This window comes from Hyla sarda, unplaced genomic scaffold (genome assembly GCF_029499605.1).
Source record: "Hyla sarda isolate aHylSar1 unplaced genomic scaffold, aHylSar1.hap1 scaffold_270, whole genome shotgun sequence".
NCBI classification, from domain to species: Eukaryota; Metazoa; Chordata; class Amphibia; order Anura; family Hylidae; genus Hyla; species Hyla sarda.
In genome coordinates this window covers 141,226-168,923 of record NW_026609396.1, presented here as the reverse complement: position 1 = coordinate 168,923, position 27,698 = coordinate 141,226, and the positions used below count along the sequence as shown (strand labels likewise).

Genomic DNA, 27,698 nt, shown 5'->3' with positions numbered 1-27,698 from the left:
TCGCGCCACACCCCTACCCCTTAATTCCCTGGTTGAACTTGATGGACATATGTCTTTTTTCGACCGTACTAACTATGTAACTATGTAACATAACATGGGGGGGGGGGGGTCTCCTGGCTGTTCACACAGGTGTGTCATTGCTGTACATTGACCATGCATTGCTTCTGTGGTATTGCAAAGGCAAAGACAAATGCTTCCAGCCATCCATTGCACTAATGGATTGGTCATCAGCTGGCTGTCTATGTCCCGCATCAATATAGACCAAAGTACAGAGGGTTAGGCTATGCTATTGTGCACCTACCTGATGCATCAGAAGGTGCGAGGCCCTTGCTAAATTCTGTGCACAGACTTTGAGATCTATACTTTAGACTGTATCTAAACCTGCTCCAACATGGACTGACATTCTGGCCTACTTTCAGCCGATGCGACTTGACTGTCGCTGAACAGTCGCTTTTTATGTATTCAGCACCTATGTATAATGTTGTAAAAATGCTCTAGAAGCTAAAGTCGCAGAAATGTCACACATATTTGGCCTGCAACTTTCTGTGCGACAAATTCAGACAGGAAAAATCAGTATAAATCCTTAGAAAATTATCCCCCAGTGTCTCCATCTGCTGGCGGTATTGAATAAGCATTGCTGCACTGATGGGGTATGCATTAGACGAAAAAAAAGAAGAAAAAGAAGAATAATACGCCCAGAAAAGAGGCGAAAAGGAGAAAAACGTAAAAAAACGTGAAAAAAAAGTAAGAGGAAGAGAAGGGAAAAAAAGGTGGAAATGGGTTTAAAAGTGATTTCGGCGGAGAAATATATATATATATATATATATATACGCGCACACACACACATATATATAAACGTATTCTCCGTTGAGATATTGCAGCCGCTGCTGTGTCCAGGCCCAGGAGCCTTAGCACTGTGCTGTGATGTCACTCAATACCACTGACATCACTAGGTGTAAACAACATCTCTCCTTTGCTGTGTATGTGACTATGGAGCTGTTTGGTGATGTCGTCTATTATGGCCTTCATAGAAGCAACAGGAGATTGTTGCATCCATCTAGAACCCTCAGAACTACAGTGCTATGATGTCACTCACTTCCACAGGCCTTGCAGAGTGTAAACAACAACAACCCAGCTTTGTTGTGTATGTAACCATAGGGATTTGTGATGTCACCTAGAACCTTCACAGCAGCGACAGCTTTATGAGGAGCATCAGCACTGCTCTGCCTGAGCAGAACCATCACCGCCATAGGTTGTCAAATAACCCGGGTTTAACCCACACAGGTAAGTCCAATGGGGTGCAGGCATGTCCTCTATGCTTACAGCTTCCCGTGGGTGTTGGTTTGATACCGTTTGGGGACAGCCAAGGAGGCATCTGCAGGCAACAAAGGTAGGTGTGTGCTTGTGTGTGTGTTTCCTATGCAGATCCTAAGCCCAGTGTCACATGCAAGTAGGAGGAGTAAGAAGGGTTCCTGGCAAATCCGGGTTATGGATTGCATTTAAAAAGGCCCCGTGGGAGTGCAATGGGCCCCTGTCTTGCTGCTTAGCAATAATGGTATGGGTTTAGGTTCTGCTGTGTGTACTGGTGGTTGACTGCCCCCCAGCCCAGAGTGTGCATGGAAAATTGTCTGGCAGCCTCCCTGACAGCAAGCAGTGATAGTGCCCATGAAGGGCACCTTGTTGGGCCCGCCCCTTTCACGGTTATCGCTTCTCGGCCTTTTGGCTAAGATCAAGTGTAGTATCTGTTCTTATCAGTTTAATATCTGATACGTCCCCTATCTGGGGACCATATATTAAATGGATTTTTGAGAACGGGGGCCGATTTCGAAGCTTGCTTCCGTCGCCCTATGCATTGACCCGATATGGCAGTATCTTCGGGTACAGTGCACCACCCCCTTACAGGGTTAAAAAGAAAGATTCCTACTTTCATTGCTACCTGCTTGCTGGCTAGCCAGCTAGCCAGCCCTGTGGGCCTTGCTGCTGCTGCAGCCAAAAAACAAAAGGTGGTGCTGCTGCTGCTGCTTCTGCTTCTGCTTGTGTCTGGCCGCTGTTGGAGCGTCCAGGCACAGGACTTCTGCTGCTGCTGACTAAATGGCCTCCTTAATTGGATCATTTGAGTAGCCAGCACACCTGTGCAGGTAGGGCATGACATGATAGGCAGCTGCCTTGATAGCGGGTGGGTGCTGAATGTTCCTAATTGACAAAATAAGATTAATGCTTATGAAGAAATATAAAATCTCATCCCTTCCCCAATATCGCGCCACACCCCTACCCCTTAATTCCCTGGTTGAACTTGATGGACATATGTCTTTTTTCGACCGTACTAACTATGTAACTATGTAACATAACATGGGGGGGGGGGGGGGGTCTCCTGGCTGTTCACACAGGTGTGTCATTGCTGTACATTGACCATGCATTGCTTCTGTGGTATTGCAAAGGCAAAGACAAATGCTTCCAGCCATCCATTGCACTAATGGATTGGTCATCAGCTGGCTGTCTATGTCCCGCATCAATATAGACCAAAGTACAGAGGGTTAGGCTATGCTATTGTGCACCTACCTGATGCATCAGAAGGTGCGAGGCCCTTGCTAAATTCTGTGCACAGACTTTGAGATCTATACTTTAGACTGTATCTAAACCTGCTCCAACATGGACTGACATTCTGGCCTACTTTCAGCCGATGCGACTTGACTGTCGCTGAACAGTCGCTTTTTATGTATTCAGCACCTATGTATAATGTTGTAAAAATGCTCTAGAAGCTAAAGTCGCAGAAATGTCACACATATTTGGCCTGCAACTTTCTGTGCGACAAATTCAGACAGGAAAAATCAGTATAAATCCTTAGAAAATTATCCCCCAGTGTCTCCATCTGCTGGCGGTATTGAATAAGCATTGCTGCACTGATGGGGTATGCATTAGACGAAAAAAAAGAAGAAAAAGAAGAATAATACGCCCAGAAAAGAGGCGAAAAGGAGAAAAACGTAAAAAAACGTGAAAAAAAAGTAAGAGGAAGAGAAGGGAAAAAAAGGTGGAAATGGGTTTAAAAGTGATTTCGGCGGAGAAATATATATATATATATATATATATATATACGCGCACACACACACATATATATAAACGTATTCTCCGTTGAGATATTGCAGCCGCTGCTGTGTCCAGGCCCAGGAGCCTTAGCACTGTGCTGTGATGTCACTCAATACCACTGACATCACTAGGTGTAAACAACATCTCTCCTTTGCTGTGTATGTGACTATGGAGCTGTTTGGTGATGTCGTCTATTATGGCCTTCATAGAAGCAACAGGAGATTGTTGCATCCATCTAGAACCCTCAGAACTACAGTGCTATGATGTCACTCACTTCCACAGGCCTTGCAGAGTGTAAACAACAACAACCCAGCTTTGTTGTGTATGTAACCATAGGGATTTGTGATGTCACCTAGAACCTTCACAGCAGCGACAGCTTTATGAGGAGCATCAGCACTGCTCTGCCTGAGCAGAACCATCACCGCCATAGGTTGTCAAATAACCCGGGTTTAACCCACACAGGTAAGTCCAATGGGGTGCAGGCATGTCCTCTATGCTTACAGCTTCCCGTGGGTGTTGGTTTGATACCGTTTGGGGACAGCCAAGGAGGCATCTGCAGGCAACAAAGGTAGGTGTGTGCTTGTGTGTGTGTTTCCTATGCAGATCCTAAGCCCAGTGTCACATGCAAGTAGGAGGAGTAAGAAGGGTTCCTGGCAAATCCGGGTTATGGATTGCATTTAAAAAGGCCCCGTGGGAGTGCAATGGGCCCCTGTCTTGCTGCTTAGCAATAATGGTATGGGTTTAGGTTCTGCTGTGTGTACTGGTGGTTGACTGCCCCCCAGCCCAGAGTGTGCATGGAAAATTGTCTGGCAGCCTCCCTGACAGCAAGCAGTGATAGTGCCCATGAAGGGCACCTTGTTGGGCCCGCCCCTTTCACGGTTATCGCTTCTCGGCCTTTTGGCTAAGATCAAGTGTAGTTCTGCTCACTTGGTCTGGCCAGAGGGTGTCTGGGGTACCCGGCTCCTTTGCCTGGGGGGATCGTCCTTCTTAACGGAGGGACTTCACCCCCCTGCTGCTATTAGGGAGCCGGCTTAGTCCCCAGACAACGGGGAGCGATCACCACCACCTACCTGCTTACAGTGGGGGAGGTGTTTATCCTGATGGACATGGCTGGATCAAGTGGAGCATCATCAGAAGGCATCCCTGAGTATGCTAAGCTCAGAAATGGAGTTCGGATTTCCTTATTGGATACCTGCAAGAGAGGAAAAGGATTAGGTTTCGTGGTCGAGGAGATCTTATTCAAGTTGCTGGAAATTAAGAAGGAACAAATCCTGTCTATGCTTGAATTCCCAAGAAATGGACACTACGATGTTATATTGGCTTCTGAAGAGGACTTTAATTTTTTTTGCAGCAAGTACCAGCAAAAGAAGGCCAATCCAGTTTTGGAGGGTGTGGAGGTGACCCCGCATTTTCCGAACCAGGAGAAAATATTGACGGTACGGATGTATAGCCCATATATACTGGAAAAAGACATTGAGACTTTTCTTTCTAGATTCTGTGACAATATTCTGTCAAAGGGAAAAGTCCTGAACCAATATGGCCTATGGACTACAAAATGGAAATTTAAAGTTAAATTTAAAAAGGAACCTGACGGTAAAGTGATTTATCCACCTGGGCGATTCAAAATTGGATCGGTCAATGGTGACTTGTTCTATTCAGGGATGGAGGAATTTTGCCGTAAATGTAAACAATACGGGCACGGGAAAGACCTATGTACTCACTCATGGTGCTATAAGTGCCAGGAGGGAGGTCATGAAGCAGACACCTGCAACAACAACAAAAAAAAGAAGTGTCATCTGTGCGGTGAGGAAGATCACCTGGTAAATGTATGTCCCAAGAAACAAACAACGAAAAAGGAAACAGCAGCTAAAAGGAGTAGGGAAGAAGAAGAAATTGGAGAACCTGAGTTGGAGGAAGTTCCAGCCAGAAAAGTGGCTGAAGAAAAGAAAAAGAAAGAAGAGGTTTATGTACCAATGGAATTTGGAGGTGTTTTGGATGGCATGTTGGAAAATATGCCAAAAAAGGAAAGAAGACCATTTGATATGGATTTAATGGAACTAAGGTCGAAATATGAAAATCGGTACGAGGAAGCTAGAGACAAAGTGTATTTTTCATTTCAAGCTGATATGGACAGATTTTTGGACACTTATAAAGTTCCATCTTGGTTGGGACTTCCGGTAAAAAGACAGATGATAAGAGGAACGATAAACCGTGGAATGATAGATTTCCTAATGGTATATGCCTGGAGAAATGGAATGTCTCTCTGATTAATTACTGGTGAAAGCAATGTTTGTTTGTTATTGTAAATGTGTGTTTTTTTTTTCTGGTTAAATCTTTTTTATTGATTTTATTTTGTGGTCATTAGTGTTAAGAAGAAATAAAAAAATGGGTTACCTGATGATGAGCAACAATCGAGTTCAAATAAGATCTTGGAACTCTGATTGAGTTTCTGAGGGCTAACTTAAAAAAAAAATCTGTTCTTATCAGTTTAATATCTGATACGTCCCCTATCTGGGGACCATATATTAAATGGATTTTTGAGAACGGGGGCCGATTTCGAAGCTTGCTTCCGTCGCCCTATGCATTGACCCGATATGGCAGTATCTTCGGGTACAGTGCACCACCCCCTTACAGGGTTAAAAAGAAAGATTCCTACTTTCATTGCTACCTGCTTGCTGGCTAGCCAGCTAGCCAGCCCTGTGGGCCTTGCTGCTGCTGCAGCCAAAAAACAAAAGGTGGTGCTGCTGCTGCTGCTTCTGCTTCTGCTTGTGTCTGGCCGCTGTTGGAGCGTCCAGGCACAGGACTTCTGCTGCTGCTGACTAAATGGCCTCCTTAATTGGATCATTTCAGTAGCCAGCACACCTGTGCAGGTAGGGCATGACATGATAGGCAGCTGCCTTGATAGCGGGTGGGTGCTGAATGTTCCTAATTGACAAAATAAGATTAATGCTTATGAAGAAATATAAAATCTCATCCCTTCCCCAATATCGCGCCACACCCCTACCCCTTAATTCCCTGGTTGAACTTGATGGACATATGTCTTTTTTCGACCGTACTAACTATGTAACTATGTAACATAACATGGGGGGGGGGGGGGTCTCCTGGCTGTTCACACAGGTGTGTCATTGCTGTACATTGAACATGCATTGCTTCTGTGGTATTGCAAAGGCAAAGACAAATGCTTCCAGCCATCCATTGCACTAATGGATTGGTCATCAGCTGGCTGTCTATGTCCCGCATCAATATAGACCAAAGTACAGAGGGTTAGGCTATGCTATTGTGCACCTACCTGATGCATCAGAAGGTGCGAGGCCCTTGCTAAATTCTGTGCACAGACTTTGAGATCTATACTTTAGACTGTATCTAAACCTGCTCCAACATGGACTGACATTCTGGCCTACTTTCAGCCGATGCGACTTGTCTGTCGCTGAACAGTCGCTTTTTATGTATTCAGCACCTATGTATAATGTTGTAAAAATGCTCTAGAAGCTAAAGTCGCAGAAATGTCACACATATTTGGCCTGCAACTTTCTGTGCGACAAATTCAGACAGGAAAAATCAGTATAAATCCTTAGAAAATTATCCCCCAGTGTCTCCATCTGCTGGCGGTATTGAATAAGCATTGCTGCACTGATGGGGTATGCATTAGACGAAAAAAAAGAAGAAAAAGAAGAATAATACGCCCAGAAAAGAGGCGAAAAGGAGAAAAACGTAAAAAAACGTGAAAAAAAAGTAAGAGGAAGAGAAGGGAAAAAAAGGTGGAAATGGGTTTAAAAGTGATTTCGGCGGAGAAATATATATATATATATATATATATATATATATATATATATATACGCGCACACACACACATATATATAAACGTATTCTCCGTTGAGATATTGCAGCCGCTGCTGTGTCCAGGCCCAGGAGCCTTAGCACTGTGCTGTGATGTCACTCAATACCACTGACATCACTAGGTGTAAACAACATCTCTCCTTTGCTGTGTATGTGACTATGGAGCTGTTTGGTGATGTCGTCTATTATGGCCTTCATAGAAGCAACAGGAGATTGTTGCATCCATCTAGAACCCTCAGAACTACAGTGCTATGATGTCACTCACTTCCACAGGCCTTGCAGAGTGTAAACAACAACAACCCAGCTTTGTTGTGTATGTAACCATAGGGATTTGTGATGTCACCTAGAACCTTCACAGCAGCGACAGCTTTATGAGGAGCATCAGCACTGCTCTGCCTGAGCAGAACCATCACCGCCATAGGTTGTCAAATAACCCGGGTTTAACCCACACAGGTAAGTCCAATGGGGTGCAGGCATGTCCTCTATGCTTACAGCTTCCCGTGGGTGTTGGTTTGATACCGTTTGGGGACAGCCAAGGAGGCATCTGCAGGCAACAAAGGTAGGTGTGTGCTTGTGTGTGTGTTTCCTATGCAGATCCTAAGCCCAGTGTCACATGCAAGTAGGAGGAGTAAGAAGGGTTCCTGGCAAATCCGGGTTATGGATTGCATTTAAAAAGGCCCCGTGGGAGTGCAATGGGCCCCTGTCTTGCTGCTTAGCAATAATGGTATGGGTTTAGGTTCTGCTGTGTGTACTGGTGGTTGACTGCCCCCCAGCCCAGAGTGTGCATGGAAAATTGTCTGGCAGCCTCCCTGACAGCAAGCAGTGATAGTGCCCATGAAGGGCACCTTGTTGGGCCCGCCCCTTTCACGGTTATCGCTTCTCGGCCTTTTGGCTAAGATCAAGTGTAGTATCTGTTCTTATCAGTTTAATATCTGATACGTCCCCTATCTGGGGACCATATATTAAATGGATTTTTGAGAACGGGGGCCGATTTCGAAGCTTGCTTCCGTCGCCCTATGCATTGACCCGATATGGCAGTATCTTCGGGTACAGTGCACCACCCCCTTACAGGGTTAAAAAGAAAGATTCCTACTTTCATTGCTACCTGCTTGCTGGCTAGCCAGCTAGCCAGCCCTGTGGGCCTTGCTGCTGCTGCAGCCAAAAAACAAAAGGTGGTGCTGCTGCTGCTGCTTCTGCTTCTGCTTGTGTCTGGCCGCTGTTGGAGCGTCCAGGCACAGGACTTCTGCTGCTGCTGACTAAATGGCCTCCTTAATTGGATCATTTGAGTAGCCAGCACACCTGTGCAGGTAGGGCATGACATGATAGGCAGCTGCCTTGATAGCGGGTGGGTGCTGAATGTTCCTAATTGACAAAATAAGATTAATGCTTATGAAGAAATATAAAATCTCATCCCTTCCCCAATATCGCGCCACACCCCTACCCCTTAATTCCCTGGTTGAACTTGATGGACATATGTCTTTTTTCGACCGTACTAACTATGTAACTATGTAACATAACATGGGGGGGGGGGGTCTCCTGGCTGTTCACACAGGTGTGTCATTGCTGTACATTGACCATGCATTGCTTCTGTGGTATTGCAAAGGCAAAGACAAATGCTTCCAGCCATCCATTGCACTAATGGATTGGTCATCAGCTGGCTGTCTATGTCCCGCATCAATATAGACCAAAGTACAGAGGGTTAGGCTATGCTATTGTGCACCTACCTGATGCATCAGAAGGTGCGAGGCCCTTGCTAAATTCTGTGCACAGACTTTGAGATCTATACTTTAGACTGTATCTAAACCTGCTCCAACATGGACTGACATTCTGGCCTACTTTCAGCCGATGCGACTTGACTGTCGCTGAACAGTCGCTTTTTATGTATTCAGCACCTATGTATAATGTTGTAAAAATGCTCTAGAAGCTAAAGTCGCAGAAATGTCACACATATTTGGCCTGCAACTTTCTGTGCGACAAATTCAGACAGGAAAAATCAGTATAAATCCTTAGAAAATTATCCCCCAGTGTCTCCATCTGCTGGCGGTATTGAATAAGCATTGCTGCACTGATGGGGTATGCATTAGACGAAAAAAAAGAAGAAAAAGAAGAATAATACGCCCAGAAAAGAGGCGAAAAGGAGAAAAACGTAAAAAAACGTGAAAAAAAAGTAAGAGGAAGAGAAGGGAAAAAAAGGTGGAAATGGGTTTAAAAGTGATTTCGGCGGAGAAATATATATATATATATATATATATACGCGCACACACACACATATATATAAACGTATTCTCCGTTGAGATATTGCAGCCGCTGCTGTGTCCAGGCCCAGGAGCCTTAGCACTGTGCTGTGATGTCACTCAATACCACTGACATCACTAGGTGTAAACAACATCTCTCCTTTGCTGTGTATGTGACTATGGAGCTGTTTGGTGATGTCGTCTATTATGGCCTTCATAGAAGCAACAGGAGATTGTTGCATCCATCTAGAACCCTCAGAACTACAGTGCTATGATGTCACTCACTTCCACAGGCCTTGCAGAGTGTAAACAACAACAACCCAGCTTTGTTGTGTATGTAACCATAGGGATTTGTGATGTCACCTAGAACCTTCACAGCAGCGACAGCTTTATGAGGAGCATCAGCACTGCTCTGCCTGAGCAGAACCATCACCGCCATAGGTTGTCAAATAACCCGGGTTTAACCCACACAGGTAAGTCCAATGGGGTGCAGGCATGTCCTCTATGCTTACAGCTTCCCGTGGGTGTTGGTTTGATACCGTTTGGGGACAGCCAAGGAGGCATCTGCAGGCAACAAAGGTAGGTGTGTGCTTGTGTGTGTGTTTCCTATGCAGATCCTAAGCCCAGTGTCACATGCAAGTAGGAGGAGTAAGAAGGGTTCCTGGCAAATCCGGGTTATGGATTGCATTTAAAAAGGCCCCGTGGGAGTGCAATGGGCCCCTGTCTTGCTGCTTAGCAATAATGGTATGGGTTTAGGTTCTGCTGTGTGTACTGGTGGTTGACTGCCCCCCAGCCCAGAGTGTGCATGGAAAATTGTCTGGCAGCCTCCCTGACAGCAAGCAGTGATAGTGCCCATGAAGGGCACCTTGTTGGGCCCGCCCCTTTCACGGTTATCGCTTCTCGGCCTTTTGGCTAAGATCAAGTGTAGTTCTGCTCACTTGGTCTGGCCAGAGGGTGTCTGGGGTACCCGGCTCCTTTGCCTGGGGGGATCGTCCTTCTTAACGGAGGGACTTCACCCCCCTGCTGCTATTAGGGAGCCGGCTTAGTCCCCAGACAACGGGGAGCGATCACCACCACCTACCTGCTTACAGTGGGGGAGGTGTTTATCCTGATGGACATGGCTGGATCAAGTGGAGCATCATCAGAAGGCATCCCTGAGTATGCTAAGCTCAGAAATGGAGTTCGGATTTCCTTATTGGATACCTGCAAGAGAGGAAAAGGATTAGGTTTCGTGGTCGAGGAGATCTTATTCAAGTTGCTGGAAATTAAGAAGGAACAAATCCTGTCTATGCTTGAATTCCCAAGAAATGGACACTACGATGTTATATTGGCTTCTGAAGAGGACTTTAATTTTTTTTGCAGCAAGTACCAGCAAAAGAAGGCCAATCCAGTTTTGGAGGGTGTGGAGGTGACCCCGCATTTTCCGAACCAGGAGAAAATATTGACGGTACGGATGTATAGCCCATATATACTGGAAAAAGACATTGAGACTTTTCTTTCTAGATTCTGTGACAATATTCTGTCAAAGGGAAAAGTCCTGAACCAATATGGCCTATGGACTACAAAATGGAAATTTAAAGTTAAATTTAAAAAGGAACCTGACGGTAAAGTGATTTATCCACCTGGGCGATTCAAAATTGGATCGGTCAATGGTGACTTGTTCTATTCAGGGATGGAGGAATTTTGCCGTAAATGTAAACAATACGGGCACGGGAAAGACCTATGTACTCACTCATGGTGCTATAAGTGCCAGGAGGGAGGTCATGAAGCAGACACCTGCAACAACAACAAAAAAAAGAAGTGTCATCTGTGCGGTGAGGAAGATCACCTGGTAAATGTATGTCCCAAGAAACAAACAACGAAAAAGGAAACAGCAGCTAAAAGGAGTAGGGAAGAAGAAGAAATTGGAGAACCTGAGTTGGAGGAAGTTCCAGCCAGAAAAGTGGCTGAAGAAAAGAAAAAGAAAGAAGAGGTTTATGTACCAATGGAATTTGGAGGTGTTTTGGATGGCATGTTGGAAAATATGCCAAAAAAGGAAAGAAGACCATTTGATATGGATTTAATGGAACTAAGGTCGAAATATGAAAATCGGTACGAGGAAGCTAGAGACAAAGTGTATTTTTCATTTCAAGCTGATATGGACAGATTTTTGGACACTTATAAAGTTCCATCTTGGTTGGGACTTCCGGTAAAAAGACAGATGATAAGAGGAACGATAAACCGTGGAATGATAGATTTCCTAATGGTATATGCCTGGAGAAATGGAATGTCTCTCTGATTAATTACTGGTGAAAGCAATGTTTGTTTGTTATTGTAAATGTGTGTTTTTTTTTTCTGGTTAAATCTTTTTTATTGATTTTATTTTGTGGTCATTAGTGTTAAGAAGAAATAAAAAAATGGGTTACCTGATGATGAGCAACAATCGAGTTCAAATAAGATCTTGGAACTCTGATTGAGTTTCTGAGGGCTAACTTAAAAAAAAAATCTGTTCTTATCAGTTTAATATCTGATACGTCCCCTATCTGGGGACCATATATTAAATGGATTTTTGAGAACGGGGGCCGATTTCGAAGCTTGCTTCCGTCGCCCTATGCATTGACCCGATATGGCAGTATCTTCGGGTACAGTGCACCACCCCCTTACAGGGTTAAAAAGAAAGATTCCTACTTTCATTGCTACCTGCTTGCTGGCTAGCCAGCTAGCCAGCCCTGTGGGCCTTGCTGCTGCTGCAGCCAAAAAACAAAAGGTGGTGCTGCTGCTGCTGCTTCTGCTTCTGCTTGTGTCTGGCCGCTGTTGGAGCGTCCAGGCACAGGACTTCTGCTGCTGCTGACTAAATGGCCTCCTTAATTGGATCATTTCAGTAGCCAGCACACCTGTGCAGGTAGGGCATGACATGATAGGCAGCTGCCTTGATAGCGGGTGGGTGCTGAATGTTCCTAATTGACAAAATAAGATTAATGCTTATGAAGAAATATAAAATCTCATCCCTTCCCCAATATCGCGCCACACCCCTACCCCTTAATTCCCTGGTTGAACTTGATGGACATATGTCTTTTTTCGACCGTACTAACTATGTAACTATGTAACATAACATGGGGGGGGGGGGGTCTCCTGGCTGTTCACACAGGTGTGTCATTGCTGTACATTGAACATGCATTGCTTCTGTGGTATTGCAAAGGCAAAGACAAATGCTTCCAGCCATCCATTGCACTAATGGATTGGTCATCAGCTGGCTGTCTATGTCCCGCATCAATATAGACCAAAGTACAGAGGGTTAGGCTATGCTATTGTGCACCTACCTGATGCATCAGAAGGTGCGAGGCCCTTGCTAAATTCTGTGCACAGACTTTGAGATCTATACTTTAGACTGTATCTAAACCTGCTCCAACATGGACTGACATTCTGGCCTACTTTCAGCCGATGCGACTTGTCTGTCGCTGAACAGTCGCTTTTTATGTATTCAGCACCTATGTATAATGTTGTAAAAATGCTCTAGAAGCTAAAGTCGCAGAAATGTCACACATATTTGGCCTGCAACTTTCTGTGCGACAAATTCAGACAGGAAAAATCAGTATAAATCCTTAGAAAATTATCCCCCAGTGTCTCCATCTGCTGGCGGTATTGAATAAGCATTGCTGCACTGATGGGGTATGCATTAGACGAAAAAAAAGAAGAAAAAGAAGAATAATACGCCCAGAAAAGAGGCGAAAAGGAGAAAAACGTAAAAAAACGTGAAAAAAAAGTAAGAGGAAGAGAAGGGAAAAAAAGGTGGAAATGGGTTTAAAAGTGATTTCGGCGGAGAAATATATATATATATATATATATATATATATATATATATATATATATACGCGCACACACACACATATATATAAACGTATTCTCCGTTGAGATATTGCAGCCGCTGCTGTGTCCAGGCCCAGGAGCCTTAGCACTGTGCTGTGATGTCACTCAATACCACTGACATCACTAGGTGTAAACAACATCTCTCCTTTGCTGTGTATGTGACTATGGAGCTGTTTGGTGATGTCGTCTATTATGGCCTTCATAGAAGCAACAGGAGATTGTTGCATCCATCTAGAACCCTCAGAACTACAGTGCTATGATGTCACTCACTTCCACAGGCCTTGCAGAGTGTAAACAACAACAACCCAGCTTTGTTGTGTATGTAACCATAGGGATTTGTGATGTCACCTAGAACCTTCACAGCAGCGACAGCTTTATGAGGAGCATCAGCACTGCTCTGCCTGAGCAGAACCATCACCGCCATAGGTTGTCAAATAACCCGGGTTTAACCCACACAGGTAAGTCCAATGGGGTGCAGGCATGTCCTCTATGCTTACAGCTTCCCGTGGGTGTTGGTTTGATACCGTTTGGGGACAGCCAAGGAGGCATCTGCAGGCAACAAAGGTAGGTGTGTGCTTGTGTGTGTGTTTCCTATGCAGATCCTAAGCCCAGTGTCACATGCAAGTAGGAGGAGTAAGAAGGGTTCCTGGCAAATCCGGGTTATGGATTGCATTTAAAAAGGCCCCGTGGGAGTGCAATGGGCCCCTGTCTTGCTGCTTAGCAATAATGGTATGGGTTTAGGTTCTGCTGTGTGTACTGGTGGTTGACTGCCCCCCAGCCCAGAGTGTGCATGGAAAATTGTCTGGCAGCCTCCCTGACAGCAAGCAGTGATAGTGCCCATGAAGGGCACCTTGTTGGGCCCGCCCCTTTCACGGTTATCGCTTCTCGGCCTTTTGGCTAAGATCAAGTGTAGTATCTGTTCTTATCAGTTTAATATCTGATACGTCCCCTATCTGGGGACCATATATTAAATGGATTTTTGAGAACGGGGGCCGATTTCGAAGCTTGCTTCCGTCGCCCTATGCATTGACCCGATATGGCAGTATCTTCGGGTACAGTGCACCACCCCCTTACAGGGTTAAAAAGAAAGATTCCTACTTTCATTGCTACCTGCTTGCTGGCTAGCCAGCTAGCCAGCCCTGTGGGCCTTGCTGCTGCTGCAGCCAAAAAACAAAAGGTGGTGCTGCTGCTGCTGCTTCTGCTTCTGCTTGTGTCTGGCCGCTGTTGGAGCGTCCAGGCACAGGACTTCTGCTGCTGCTGACTAAATGGCCTCCTTAATTGGATCATTTGAGTAGCCAGCACACCTGTGCAGGTAGGGCATGACATGATAGGCAGCTGCCTTGATAGCGGGTGGGTGCTGAATGTTCCTAATTGACAAAATAAGATTAATGCTTATGAAGAAATATAAAATCTCATCCCTTCCCCAATATCGCGCCACACCCCTACCCCTTAATTCCCTGGTTGAACTTGATGGACATATGTCTTTTTTCGACCGTACTAACTATGTAACTATGTAACATAACATGGGGGGGGGGGGTCTCCTGGCTGTTCACACAGGTGTGTCATTGCTGTACATTGACCATGCATTGCTTCTGTGGTATTGCAAAGGCAAAGACAAATGCTTCCAGCCATCCATTGCACTAATGGATTGGTCATCAGCTGGCTGTCTATGTCCCGCATCAATATAGACCAAAGTACAGAGGGTTAGGCTATGCTATTGTGCACCTACCTGATGCATCAGAAGGTGCGAGGCCCTTGCTAAATTCTGTGCACAGACTTTGAGATCTATACTTTAGACTGTATCTAAACCTGCTCCAACATGGACTGACATTCTGGCCTACTTTCAGCCGATGCGACTTGTCTGTCGCTGAACAGTCGCTTTTTATGTATTCAGCACCTATGTATAATGTTGTAAAAATGCTCTAGAAGCTAAAGTCGCAGAAATGTCACACATATTTGGCCTGCAACTTTCTGTGCGACAAATTCAGACAGGAAAAATCAGTATAAATCCTTAGAAAATTATCCCCCAGTGTCTCCATCTGCTGGCGGTATTGAATAAGCATTGCTGCACTGATGGGGTATGCATTAGACGAAAAAAAAGAAGAAAAAGAAGAATAATACGCCCAGAAAAGAGGCGAAAAGGAGAAAAACGTAAAAAAACGTGAAAAAAAAGTAAGAGGAAGAGAAGGGAAAAAAAGGTGGAAATGGGTTTAAAAGTGATTTCGGCGGAGAAATATATATATATATATATATATATATATATATATACGCGCACACACACACATATATATAAACGTATTCTCCGTTGAGATATTGCAGCCGCTGCTGTGTCCAGGCCCAGGAGCCTTAGCACTGTGCTGTGATGTCACTCAATACCACTGACATCACTAGGTGTAAACAACATCTCTCCTTTGCTGTGTATGTGACTATGGAGCTGTTTGGTGATGTCGTCTATTATGGCCTTCATAGAAGCAACAGGAGATTGTTGCATCCATCTAGAACCCTCAGAACTACAGTGCTATGATGTCACTCACTTCCACAGGCCTTGCAGAGTGTAAACAACAACAACCCAGCTTTGTTGTGTATGTAACCATAGGGATTTGTGATGTCACCTAGAACCTTCACAGCAGCGACAGCTTTATGAGGAGCATCAGCACTGCTCTGCCTGAGCAGAACCATCACCGCCATAGGTTGTCAAATAACCCGGGTTTAACCCACACAGGTAAGTCCAATGGGGTGCAGGCATGTCCTCTATGCTTACAGCTTCCCGTGGGTGTTGGTTTGATACCGTTTGGGGACAGCCAAGGAGGCATCTGCAGGCAACAAAGGTAGGTGTGTGCTTGTGTGTGTGTTTCCTATGCAGATCCTAAGCCCAGTGTCACATGCAAGTAGGAGGAGTAAGAAGGGTTCCTGGCAAATCCGGGTTATGGATTGCATTTAAAAAGGCCCCGTGGGAGTGCAATGGGCCCCTGTCTTGCTGCTTAGCAATAATGGTATGGGTTTAGGTTCTGCTGTGTGTACTGGTGGTTGACTGCCCCCCAGCCCAGAGTGTGCATGGAAAATTGTCTGGCAGCCTCCCTGACAGCAAGCAGTGATAGTGCCCATGAAGGGCACCTTGTTGGGCCCGCCCCTTTCACGGTTATCGCTTCTCGGCCTTTTGGCTAAGATCAAGTGTAGTATCTGTTCTTATCAGTTTAATATCTGATACGTCCCCTATCTGGGGACCATATATTAAATGGATTTTTGAGAACGGGGGCCGATTTCGAAGCTTGCTTCCGTCGCCCTATGCATTGACCCGATATGGCAGTATCTTCGGGTACAGTGCACCACCCCCTTACAGGGTTAAAAAGAAAGATTCCTACTTTCATTGCTACCTGCTTGCTGGCTAGCCAGCTAGCCAGCCCTGTGGGCCTTGCTGCTGCTGCAGCCAAAAAACAAAAGGTGGTGCTGCTGCTGCTTCTGCTGCTTCTGCTTCTGCTTGTGTCTGGCCGCTGTTGGAGCGTCCAGGCACAGGACTTCTGCTGCTGCTGACTAAATGGCCTCCTTAATTGGATCATTTGAGTAGCCAGCACACCTGTGCAGGTAGGGCATGACATGATAGGCAGCTGCCTTGATAGCGGGTGGGTGCTGAATGTTCCTAATTGACAAAATAAGATTAATGCTTATGAAGAAATATAAAATCTCATCCCTTCCCCAATATCGCGCCACACCCCTACCCCTTAATTCCCTGGTTGAACTTGATGGACATATGTCTTTTTTCGACCGTACTAACTATGTAACTATGTAACATAACATGGGGGGGGGGGGGTCTCCTGGCTGTTCACACAGGTGTGTCATTGCTGTACATTGAACATGCATTGCTTCTGTGGTATTGCAAAGGCAAAGACAAATGCTTCCAGCCATCCATTGCACTAATGGATTGGTCATCAGCTGGCTGTCTATGTCCCGCATCAATATAGACCAAAGTACAGAGGGTTAGGCTATGCTATTGTGCACCTACCTGATGCATCAGAAGGTGCGAGGCCCTTGCTAAATTCTGTGCACAGACTTTGAGATCTATACTTTAGACTGTATCTAAACCTGCTCCAACATGGACTGACATTCTGGCCTACTTTCAGCCGATGCGACTTGTCTGTCGCTGAACAGTCGCTTTTTATGTATTCAGCACCTATGTATAATGTTGTAAAAATGCTCTAGAAGCTAAAGTCGCAGAAATGTCACACATATTTGGCCTGCAACTTTCTGTGCGACAAATTCAGACAGGAAAAATCAGTATAAATCCTTAGAAAATTATCCCCCAGTGTCTCCATCTGCTGGCGGTATTGAATAAGCATTGCTGCACTGATGGGGTATGCATTAGACGAAAAAAAAGAAGAAAAAGAAGAATAATACGCCCAGAAAAGAGGCGAAAAGGAGAAAAACGTAAAAAAACTTGAAAAAAAAGTAAGAGGAAGAGAAGGGAAAAAAAGGTGGAAATGGGTTTAAAAGTGATTTCGTCGGAGAAATATATATATATATATATATATATATATATATATATATATATATATACGCGCACACACACACATATATATAAACGTATTCTCCGTTGAGATATTGCAGCCGCTGCTGTGTCCAGGCCCAGGAGCCTTAGCACTGTGCTGTGATGTCACTCAATACCACTGACATCACTAGGTGTAAACAACATCTCTCCTTTGCTGTGTATGTGACTATGGAGCTGTTTGGTGATGTCGTCTATTATGGCCTTCATAGAAGCAACAGGAGATTGTTGCATCCATCTAGAACCCTCAGAACTACAGTGCTATGATGTCACTCACTTCCACAGGCCTTGCAGAGTGTAAACAACAACAACCCAGCTTTGTTGTGTATGTAACCATAGGGATTTGTGATGTCACCTAGAACCTTCACAGCAGCGACAGCTTTATGAGGAGCATCAGCACTGCTCTGCCTGAGCAGAACCATCACCGCCATAGGTTGTCAAATAACCCGGGTTTAACCCACACAGGTAAGTCCAATGGGGTGCAGGCATGTCCTCTATGCTTACAGCTTCCCGTGGGTGTTGGTTTGATACCGTTTGGGGACAGCCAAGGAGGCATCTGCAGGCAACAAAGGTAGGTGTGTGCTTGTGTGTGTGTTTCCTATGCAGATCCTAAGCCCAGTGTCACATGCAAGTAGGAGGAGTAAGAAGGGTTCCTGGCAAATCCGGGTTATGGATTGCATTTAAAAAGGCCCCGTGGGAGTGCAATGGGCCCCTGTCTTGCTGCTTAGCAATAATGGTATGGGTTTAGGTTCTGCTGTGTGTACTGGTGGTTGACTGCCCCCCAGCCCAGAGTGTGCATGGAAAATTGTCTGGCAGCCTCCCTGACAGCAAGCAGTGATAGTGCCCATGAAGGGCACCTTGTTGGGCCCGCCCCTTTCACGGTTATCGCTTCTCGGCCTTTTGGCTAAGATCAAGTGTAGTATCTGTTCTTATCAGTTTAATATCTGATACGTCCCCTATCTGGGGACCATATATTAAATGGATTTTTGAGAACGGGGGCCGATTTCGAAGCTTGCTTCCGTCGCCCTATGCATTGACCCGATATGGCAGTATCTTCGGGTACAGTGCACCACCCCCTTACAGGGTTAAAAAGAAAGATTCCTACTTTCATTGCTACCTGCTTGCTGGCTAGCCAGCTAGCCAGCCCTGTGGGCCTTGCTGCTGCTGCAGCCAAAAAACAAAAGGTGGTGCTGCTGCTGCTTCTGCTGCTTCTGCTTCTGCTTGTGTCTGGCCGCTGTTGGAGCGTCCAGGCACAGGACTTCTGCTGCTGCTGACTAAATGGCCTCCTTAATTGGATCATTTGAGTAGCCAGCACACCTGTGCAGGTAGGGCATGACATGATAGGCAGCTGCCTTGATAGCGGGTGGGTGCTGAATGTTCCTAATTGACAAAATAAGATTAATGCTTATGAAGAAATATAAAATCTCATCCCTTCCCCAATATCGCGCCACACCCCTACCCCTTAATTCCCTGGTTGAACTTGATGGACATATGTCTTTTTTCGACCGTACTAACTATGTAACTATGTAACATAACATGGGGGGGGGGGGTCTCCTGGCTGTTCACACAGGTGTGTCATTGCTGTACATTGAACATGCATTGCTTCTGTGGTATTGCAAAGGCAAAGACAAATGCTTCCAGCCATCCATTGCACTAATGGATTGGTCATCAGCTGGCTGTCTATGTCCCGCATCAATATAGACCAAAGTACAGAGGGTTAGGCTATGCTATTGTGCACCTACCTGATGCATCAGAAGGTGCGAGGCCCTTGCTAAATTCTGTGCACAGACTTTGAGATCTATACTTTAGACTGTATCTAAACCTGCTCCAACATGGACTGACATTCTGGCCTACTTTCAGCCGATGCGACTTGTCTGTCGCTGAACAGTCGCTTTTTATGTATTCAGCACCTATGTATAATGTTGTAAAAATGCTCTAGAAGCTAAAGTCGCAGAAATGTCACACATATTTGGCCTGCAACTTTCTGTGCGACAAATTCAGACAGGAAAAATCAGTATAAATCCTTAGAAAATTATCCCCCAGTGTCTCCATCTGCTGGCGGTATTGAATAAGCATTGCTGCACTGATGGGGTATGCATTAGACGAAAAAAAAGAAGAAAAAGAAGAATAATACGCCCAGAAAAGAGGCGAAAAGGAGAAAAACGTAAAAAAACGTGAAAAAAAAGTAAGAGGAAGAGAAGGGAAAAAAAGGTGGAAATGGGTTTAAAAGTGATTTCGGCGGAGAAATATATATATATATATATATATATATATATATATATATATACGCGCACACACACACATATATATAAACGTATTCTCCGTTGAGATATTGCAGCCGCTGCTGTGTCCAGGCCCAGGAGCCTTAGCACTGTGCTGTGATGTCACTCAATACCACTGACATCACTAGGTGTAAACAACATCTCTCCTTTGCTGTGTATGTGACTATGGAGCTGTTTGGTGATGTCGTCTATTATGGCCTTCATAGAAGCAACAGGAGATTGTTGCATCCATCTAGAACCCTCAGAACTACAGTGCTATGATGTCACTCACTTCCACAGGCCTTGCAGAGTGTAAACAACAACAACCCAGCTTTGTTGTGTATGTAACCATAGGGATTTGTGATGTCACCTAGAACCTTCACAGCAGCGACAGCTTTATGAGGAGCATCAGCACTGCTCTGCCTGAGCAGAACCATCACCGCCATAGGTTGTCAAATAACCCGGGTTTAACCCACACAGGTAAGTCCAATGGGGTGCAGGCATGTCCTCTATGCTTACAGCTTCCCGTGGGTGTTGGTTTGATACCGTTTGGGGACAGCCAAGGAGGCATCTGCAGGCAACAAAGGTAGGTGTGTGCTTGTGTGTGTGTTTCCTATGCAGATCCTAAGCCCAGTGTCACATGCAAGTAGGAGGAGTAAGAAGGGTTCCTGGCAAATCCGGGTTATGGATTGCATTTAAAAAGGCCCCGTGGGAGTGCAATGGGCCCCTGTCTTGCTGCTTAGCAATAATGGTATGGGTTTAGGTTCTGCTGTGTGTACTGGTGGTTGACTGCCCCCCAGCCCAGAGTGTGCATGGAAAATTGTCTGGCAGCCTCCCTGACAGCAAGCAGTGATAGTGCCCATGAAGGGCACCTTGTTGGGCCCGCCCCTTTCACGGTTATCGCTTCTCGGCCTTTTGGCTAAGATCAAGTGTAGTATCTGTTCTTATCAGTTTAATATCTGATACGTCCCCTATCTGGGGACCATATATTAAATGGATTTTTGAGAACGGGGGCCGATTTCGAAGCTTGCTTCCGTCGCCCTATGCATTGACCCGATATGGCAGTATCTTCGGGTACAGTGCACCACCCCCTTACAGGGTTAAAAAGAAAGATTCCTACTTTCATTGCTACCTGCTTGCTGGCTAGCCAGCTAGCCAGCCCTGTGGGCCTTGCTGCTGCTGCAGCCAAAAAACAAAAGGTGGTGCTGCTGCTGCTTCTGCTGCTTCTGCTTCTGCTTGTGTCTGGCCGCTGTTGGAGCGTCCAGGCACAGGACTTCTGCTGCTGCTGACTAAATGGCCTCCTTAATTGGATCATTTGAGTAGCCAGCACACCTGTGCAGGTAGGGCATGACATGATAGGCAGCTGCCTTGATAGCGGGTGGGTGCTGAATGTTCCTAATTGACAAAATAAGATTAATGCTTATGAAGAAATATAAAATCTCATCCCTTCCCCAATATCGCGCCACACCCCTACCCCTTAATTCCCTGGTTGAACTTGATGGACATATGTCTTTTTTCGACCGTACTAACTATGTAACTATGTAACATAACATGGGGGGGGGGGGGTCTCCTGGCTGTTCACACAGGTGTGTCATTGCTGTACATTGACCATGCATTGCTTCTGTGGTATTGCAAAGGCAAAGACAAATGCTTCCAGCCATCCATTGCACTAATGGATTGGTCATCAGCTGGCTGTCTATGTCCCGCATCAATATAGACCAAAGTACAGAGGGTTAGGCTATGCTATTGTGCACCTACCTGATGCATCAGAAGGTGCGAGGCCCTTGCTAAATTCTGTGCACAGACTTTGAGATCTATACTTTAGACTGTATCTAAACCTGCTCCAACATGGACTGACATTCTGGCCTACTTTCAGCCGATGCGACTTGTCTGTCGCTGAACAGTCGCTTTTTATGTATTCAGCACCTATGTATAATGTTGTAAAAATGCTCTAGAAGCTAAAGTCGCAGAAATGTCACACATATTTGGCCTGCAACTTTCTGTGCGACAAATTCAGACAGGAAAAATCAGTATAAATCCTTAGAAAATTATCCCCCAGTGTCTCCATCTGCTGGCGGTATTGAATAAGCATTGCTGCACTGATGGGGTATGCATTAGACGAAAAAAAAGAAGAAAAAGAAGAATAATACGCCCAGAAAAGAGGCGGAAAGGAGAAAAACGTAAAAAAACGTGAAAAAAAAGTAAGAGGAAGAGAAGGGAAAAAAAGGTGGAAATGGGTTTAAAAGTGATTTCGGCGGAGAAATATATATATATATATATATATATATATATATATATATATATATATACGCGCACACACACACATATATATAAACGTATTCTCCGTTGAGATATTGCAGCCGCTGCTGTGTCCAGGCCCAGGAGCCTTAGCACTGTGCTGTGATGTCACTCAATACCACTGACATCACTAGGTGTAAACAACATCTCTCCTTTGCTGTGTATGTGACTATGGAGCTGTTTGGTGATGTCGTCTATTATGGCCTTCATAGAAGCAACAGGAGATTGTTGCATCCATCTAGAACCCTCAGAACTACAGTGCTATGATGTCACTCACTTCCACAGGCCTTGCAGAGTGTAAACAACAACAACCCAGCTTTGTTGTGTATGTAACCATAGGGATTTGTGATGTCACCTAGAACCTTCACAGCAGCGACAGCTTTATGAGGAGCATCAGCACTGCTCTGCCTGAGCAGAACCATCACCGCCATAGGTTGTCAAATAACCCGGGTTTAACCCACACAGGTAAGTCCAATGGGGTGCAGGCATGTCCTCTATGCTTACAGCTTCCCGTGGGTGTTGGTTTGATACCGTTTGGGGACAGCCAAGGAGGCATCTGCAGGCAACAAAGGTAGGTGTGTGCTTGTGTGTGTGTTTCCTATGCAGATCCTAAGCCCAGTGTCACATGCAAGTAGGAGGAGTAAGAAGGGTTCCTGGCAAATCCGGGTTATGGATTGCATTTAAAAAGGCCCCGTGGGAGTGCAATGGGCCCCTGTCTTGCTGCTTAGCAATAATGGTATGGGTTTAGGTTCTGCTGTGTGTACTGGTGGTTGACTGCCCCCCAGCCCAGAGTGTGCATGGAAAATTGTCTGGCAGCCTCCCTGACAGCAAGCAGTGATAGTGCCCATGAAGGGCACCTTGTTGGGCCCGCCCCTTTCACGGTTATCGCTTCTCGGCCTTTTGGCTAAGATCAAGTGTAGTATCTGTTCTTATCAGTTTAATATCTGATACGTCCCCTATCTGGGGACCATATATTAAATGGATTTTTGAGAACGGGGGCCGATTTCGAAGCTTGCTTCCGTCGCCCTATGCATTGACCCGATATGGCAGTATCTTCGGGTACAGTGCACCACCCCCTTACAGGGTTAAAAAGAAAGATTCCTACTTTCATTGCTACCTGCTTGCTGGCTAGCCAGCTAGCCAGCCCTGTGGGCCTTGCTGCTGCTGCAGCCAAAAAACAAAAGGTGGTGCTGCTGCTGCTTCTGCTGCTTCTGCTTCTGCTTGTGTCTGGCCGCTGTTGGAGCGTCCAGGCACAGGACTTCTGCTGCTGCTGACTAAATGGCCTCCTTAATTGGATCATTTGAGTAGCCAGCACACCTGTGCAGGTAGGGCATGACATGATAGGCAGCTGCCTTGATAGCGGGTGGGTGCTGAATGTTCCTAATTGACAAAATAAGATTAATGCTTATGAAGAAATATAAAATCTCATCCCTTCCCCAATATCGCGCCACACCCCTACCCCTTAATTCCCTGGTTGAACTTGATGGACATATGTCTTTTTTCGACCGTACTAACTATGTAACTATGTAACATAACATGGGGGGGGGGGGGGGTCTCCTGGCTGTTCACACAGGTGTGTCATTGCTGTACATTGACCATGCATTGCTTCTGTGGTATTGCAAAGGCAAAGACAAATGCTTCCAGCCATCCATTGCACTAATGGATTGGTCATCAGCTGGCTGTCTATGTCCCGCATCAATATAGACCAAAGTACAGAGGGTTAGGCTATGCTATTGTGCACCTACCTGATGCATCAGAAGGTGCGAGGCCCTTGCTAAATTCTGTGCACAGACTTTGAGATCTATACTTTAGACTGTATCTAAACCTGCTCCAACATGGACTGACATTCTGGCCTACTTTCAGCCGATGCGACTTGTCTGTCGCTGAACAGTCGCTTTTTATGTATTCAGCACCTATGTATAATGTTGTAAAAATGCTCTAGAAGCTAAAGTCGCAGAAATGTCACACATATTTGGCCTGCAACTTTCTGTGCGACAAATTCAGACAGGAAAAATCAGTATAAATCCTTAGAAAATTATCCCCCAGTGTCTCCATCTGCTGGCGGTATTGAATAAGCATTGCTGCACTGATGGGGTATGCATTAGACGAAAAAAAAGAAGAAAAAGAAGAATAATACGCCCAGAAAAGAGGCGAAAAGGAGAAAAACGTAAAAAAACGTGAAAAAAAAGTAAGAGGAAGAGAAGGGAAAAAAAGGTGGAAATGGGTTTAAAAGTGATTTCGGCGGAGAAATATATATATATATATATATATATATATATACGCGCACACACACACATATATATAAACGTATTCTCCGTTGAGATATTGCAGCCGCTGCTGTGTCCAGGCCCAGGAGCCTTAGCACTGTGCTGTGATGTCACTCAATACCACTGACATCACTAGGTGTAAACAACATCTCTCCTTTGCTGTGTATGTGACTATGGAGCTGTTTGGTGATGTCGTCTATTATGGCCTTCATAGAAGCAACAGGAGATTGTTGCATCCATCTAGAACCCTCAGAACTACAGTGCTATGATGTCACTCACTTCCACAGGCCTTGCAGAGTGTAAACAACAACAAACCAGCTTTGTTGTGTATGTAACCATAGGGATTTGTGATGTCACCTAGAACCTTCACAGCAGCGACAGCTTTATGAGGAGCATCAGCACTGCTCTGCCTGAGCAGAACCATCACCGCCATAGGTTGTCAAATAACCCGGGTTTAACCCACACAGGTAAGTCCAATGGGGTGCAGGCATGTCCTCTATGCTTACAGCTTCCCGTGGGTGTTGGTTTGATACCGTTTGGGGACAGCCAAGGAGGCATCTGCAGGCAACAAAGGTAGGTGTGTGCTTGTGTGTGTGTTTCCTATGCAGATCCTAAGCCCAGTGTCACATGCAAGTAGGAGGAGTAAGAAGGGTTCCTGGCAAATCCGGGTTATGGATTGCATTTAAAAAGGCCCCGTGGGAGTGCAATGGGCCCCTGTCTTGCTGCTTAGCAATAATGGTATGGGTTTAGGTTCTGCTGTGTGTACTGGTGGTTGACTGCCCCCCAGCCCAGAGTGTGCATGGAAAATTGTCTGGCAGCCTCCCTGACAGCAAGCAGTGATAGTGCCCATGAAGGGCACCTTGTTGGGCCCGCCCCTTTCACGGTTATCGCTTCTCGGCCTTTTGGCTAAGATCAAGTGTAGTATCTGTTCTTATCAGTTTAATATCTGATACGTCCCCTATCTGGGGACCATATATTAAATGGATTTTTGAGAACGGGGGCCGATTTCGAAGCTTGCTTCCGTCGCCCTATGCATTGACCCGATATGGCAGTATCTTCGGGTACAGTGCACCACCCCCTTACAGGGTTAAAAAGAAAGATTCCTACTTTCATTGCTACCTGCTTGCTGGCTAGCCAGCTAGCCAGCCCTGTGGGCCTTGCTGCTGCTGCAGCCAAAAAACAAAAGGTGGTGCTGCTGCTGCTTCTGCTGCTTCTGCTTCTGCTTGTGTCTGGCCGCTGTTGGAGCGTCCAGGCACAGGACTTCTGCTGCTGCTGACTAAATGGCCTCCTTAATTGGATCATTTGAGTAGCCAGCACACCTGTGCAGGTAGGGCATGACATGATAGGCAGCTGCCTTGATAGCGGGTGGGTGCTGAATGTTCCTAATTGACAAAATAAGATTAATGCTTATGAAGAAATATAAAATCTCATCCCTTCCCCAATATCGCGCCACACCCCTACCCCTTAATTCCCTGGTTGAACTTGATGGACATATGTCTTTTTTCGACCGTACTAACTATGTAACTATGTAACATAACATGGGGGGGGGGGGTCTCCTGGCTGTTCACACAGGTGTGTCATTGCTGTACATTGACCATGCATTGCTTCTGTGGTATTGCAAAGGCAAAGACAAATGCTTCCAGCCATCCATTGCACTAATGGATTGGTCATCAGCTGGCTGTCTATGTCCCGCATCAATATAGACCAAAGTACAGAGGGTTAGGCTATGCTATTGTGCACCTACCTGATGCATCAGAAGGTGCGAGGCCCTTGCTAAATTCTGTGCACAGACTTTGAGATCTATACTTTAGACTGTATCTAAACCTGCTCCAACATGGACTGACATTCTGGCCTACTTTCAGCCGATGCGACTTGTCTGTCGCTGAACAGTCGCTTTTTATGTATTCAGCACCTATGTATAATGTTGTAAAAATGCTCTAGAAGCTAAAGTCGCAGAAATGTCACACATATTTGGCCTGCAACTTTCTGTGCGACAAATTCAGACAGGAAAAATCAGTATAAATCCTTAGAAAATTATCCCCCAGTGTCTCCATCTGCTGGCGGTATTGAATAAGCATTGCTGCACTGATGGGGTATGCATTAGACGAAAAAAAAGAAGAAAAAGAAGAATAATACGCCCAGAAAAGAGGCGAAAAGGAGAAAAACGTAAAAAAACGTGAAAAAAAAGTAAGAGGAAGAGAAGGGAAAAAAAGGTGGAAATGGGTTTAAAAGTGATTTCGGCGGAGAAATATATATATATATATATATATATATATATATATACGCGCACACACACACATATATATAAACGTATTCTCCGTTGAGATATTGCAGCCGCTGCTGTGTCCAGGCCCAGGAGCCTTAGCACTGTGCTGTGATGTCACTCAATACCACTGACATCACTAGGTGTAAACAACATCTCTCCTTTGCTGTGTATGTGACTATGGAGCTGTTTGGTGATGTCGTCTATTATGGCCTTCATAGAAGCAACAGGAGATTGTTGCATCCATCTAGAACCCTCAGAACTACAGTGCTATGATGTCACTCACTTCCACAGGCCTTGCAGAGTGTAAACAACAACAACCCAGCTTTGTTGTGTATGTAACCATAGGGATTTGTGATGTCACCTAGAACCTTCACAGCAGCGACAGCTTTATGAGGAGCATCAGCACTGCTCTGCCTGAGCAGAACCATCACCGCCATAGGTTGTCAAATAACCCGGGTTTAACCCACACAGGTAAGTCCAATAGGGTGCAGGCATGTCCTCTATGCTTACAGCTTCCCGTGGGTGTTGGTTTGATACCGTTTGGGGACAGCCAAGGAGGCATCTGCAGGCAACAAAGGTAGGTGTGTGCTTGTGTGTGTGTTTCCTATGCAGATCCTAAGTAGTGTTGCTCTCGAATATTCGCAATTCGAATTTTATTCGCGAATATCGCATATTCGCGAATTCGCGAATATTCGCGAATATAGCGCTATATATTCGTAATTACGAATATTCTTTTTTTTTTTTTTTTTTTTTTTTTTTTTTTCACAGTACACATCACAGTGATCATCCCTCTCTGCTTCCAGCTTGTGTGGTGTAAGAAGGCTCTAATACTACTGTGTGAGACTGGCGTGCGAATTTTCGCATATGTGAAAATTTGCATATGCTAATTTTCGCATATGCGAATTTTCGCTTATGTTGATTTTTGTATATGCAAATTTTCGCATATGTTGATTTTCGCACATACGAATATACGCATATGCGAAAATAAAACGAGAACATTACGAATATGCGAATATTCGCGAATATGACGAATATTCGTCCATATATTCGCGAATATTCACGAAA

The 27,698-nt window shown here is 45.3% G+C and overlaps 10 non-coding genes across 10 annotated transcripts; all 10 read left to right on the top strand.

Moving 5' to 3' along the window:
• The first annotated feature begins 1,703 nt into the window (after positions 1–1,703).
• Positions 1,704–1,894, top strand: LOC130325157 (U2 spliceosomal RNA). Its single transcript, XR_008870021.1, has one exon. It is a non-coding gene; the product is annotated as a U2 spliceosomal RNA (small nuclear RNA).
• A 3,630-nt stretch (positions 1,895–5,524) lies between these two features.
• Positions 5,525–5,710, top strand: LOC130325093 (U2 spliceosomal RNA). The gene has a single exon (XR_008869972.1). It is a non-coding gene; the product is annotated as a U2 spliceosomal RNA (small nuclear RNA).
• A 2,083-nt stretch (positions 5,711–7,793) lies between these two features.
• LOC130325155 (U2 spliceosomal RNA) lies at positions 7,794–7,984 on the top strand. The gene has a single exon (XR_008870019.1). It is a non-coding gene; the product is annotated as a U2 spliceosomal RNA (small nuclear RNA).
• Positions 7,985–11,606: 3,622 nt separating this feature from the next.
• LOC130325092 (U2 spliceosomal RNA) lies at positions 11,607–11,792 on the top strand. Its single transcript, XR_008869971.1, has one exon. It is a non-coding gene; the product is annotated as a U2 spliceosomal RNA (small nuclear RNA).
• A 2,086-nt stretch (positions 11,793–13,878) lies between these two features.
• LOC130325154 (U2 spliceosomal RNA) lies at positions 13,879–14,069 on the top strand. The gene has a single exon (XR_008870018.1). It is a non-coding gene; the product is annotated as a U2 spliceosomal RNA (small nuclear RNA).
• A 2,073-nt stretch (positions 14,070–16,142) lies between these two features.
• On the top strand, positions 16,143–16,333 carry LOC130325153 (U2 spliceosomal RNA). Its single transcript, XR_008870017.1, has one exon. It is a non-coding gene; the product is annotated as a U2 spliceosomal RNA (small nuclear RNA).
• Positions 16,334–18,425: 2,092 nt separating this feature from the next.
• Positions 18,426–18,616, top strand: LOC130325152 (U2 spliceosomal RNA). Its single transcript, XR_008870016.1, has one exon. It is a non-coding gene; the product is annotated as a U2 spliceosomal RNA (small nuclear RNA).
• Positions 18,617–20,701: 2,085 nt separating this feature from the next.
• LOC130325150 (U2 spliceosomal RNA) lies at positions 20,702–20,892 on the top strand. The gene has a single exon (XR_008870015.1). It is a non-coding gene; the product is annotated as a U2 spliceosomal RNA (small nuclear RNA).
• A 2,092-nt stretch (positions 20,893–22,984) lies between these two features.
• Positions 22,985–23,175, top strand: LOC130325149 (U2 spliceosomal RNA). The gene has a single exon (XR_008870014.1). It is a non-coding gene; the product is annotated as a U2 spliceosomal RNA (small nuclear RNA).
• A 2,078-nt stretch (positions 23,176–25,253) lies between these two features.
• Positions 25,254–25,444, top strand: LOC130325148 (U2 spliceosomal RNA). The gene has a single exon (XR_008870013.1). It is a non-coding gene; the product is annotated as a U2 spliceosomal RNA (small nuclear RNA).
• Positions 25,445–27,698: the final 2,254 nt, after the last annotated feature.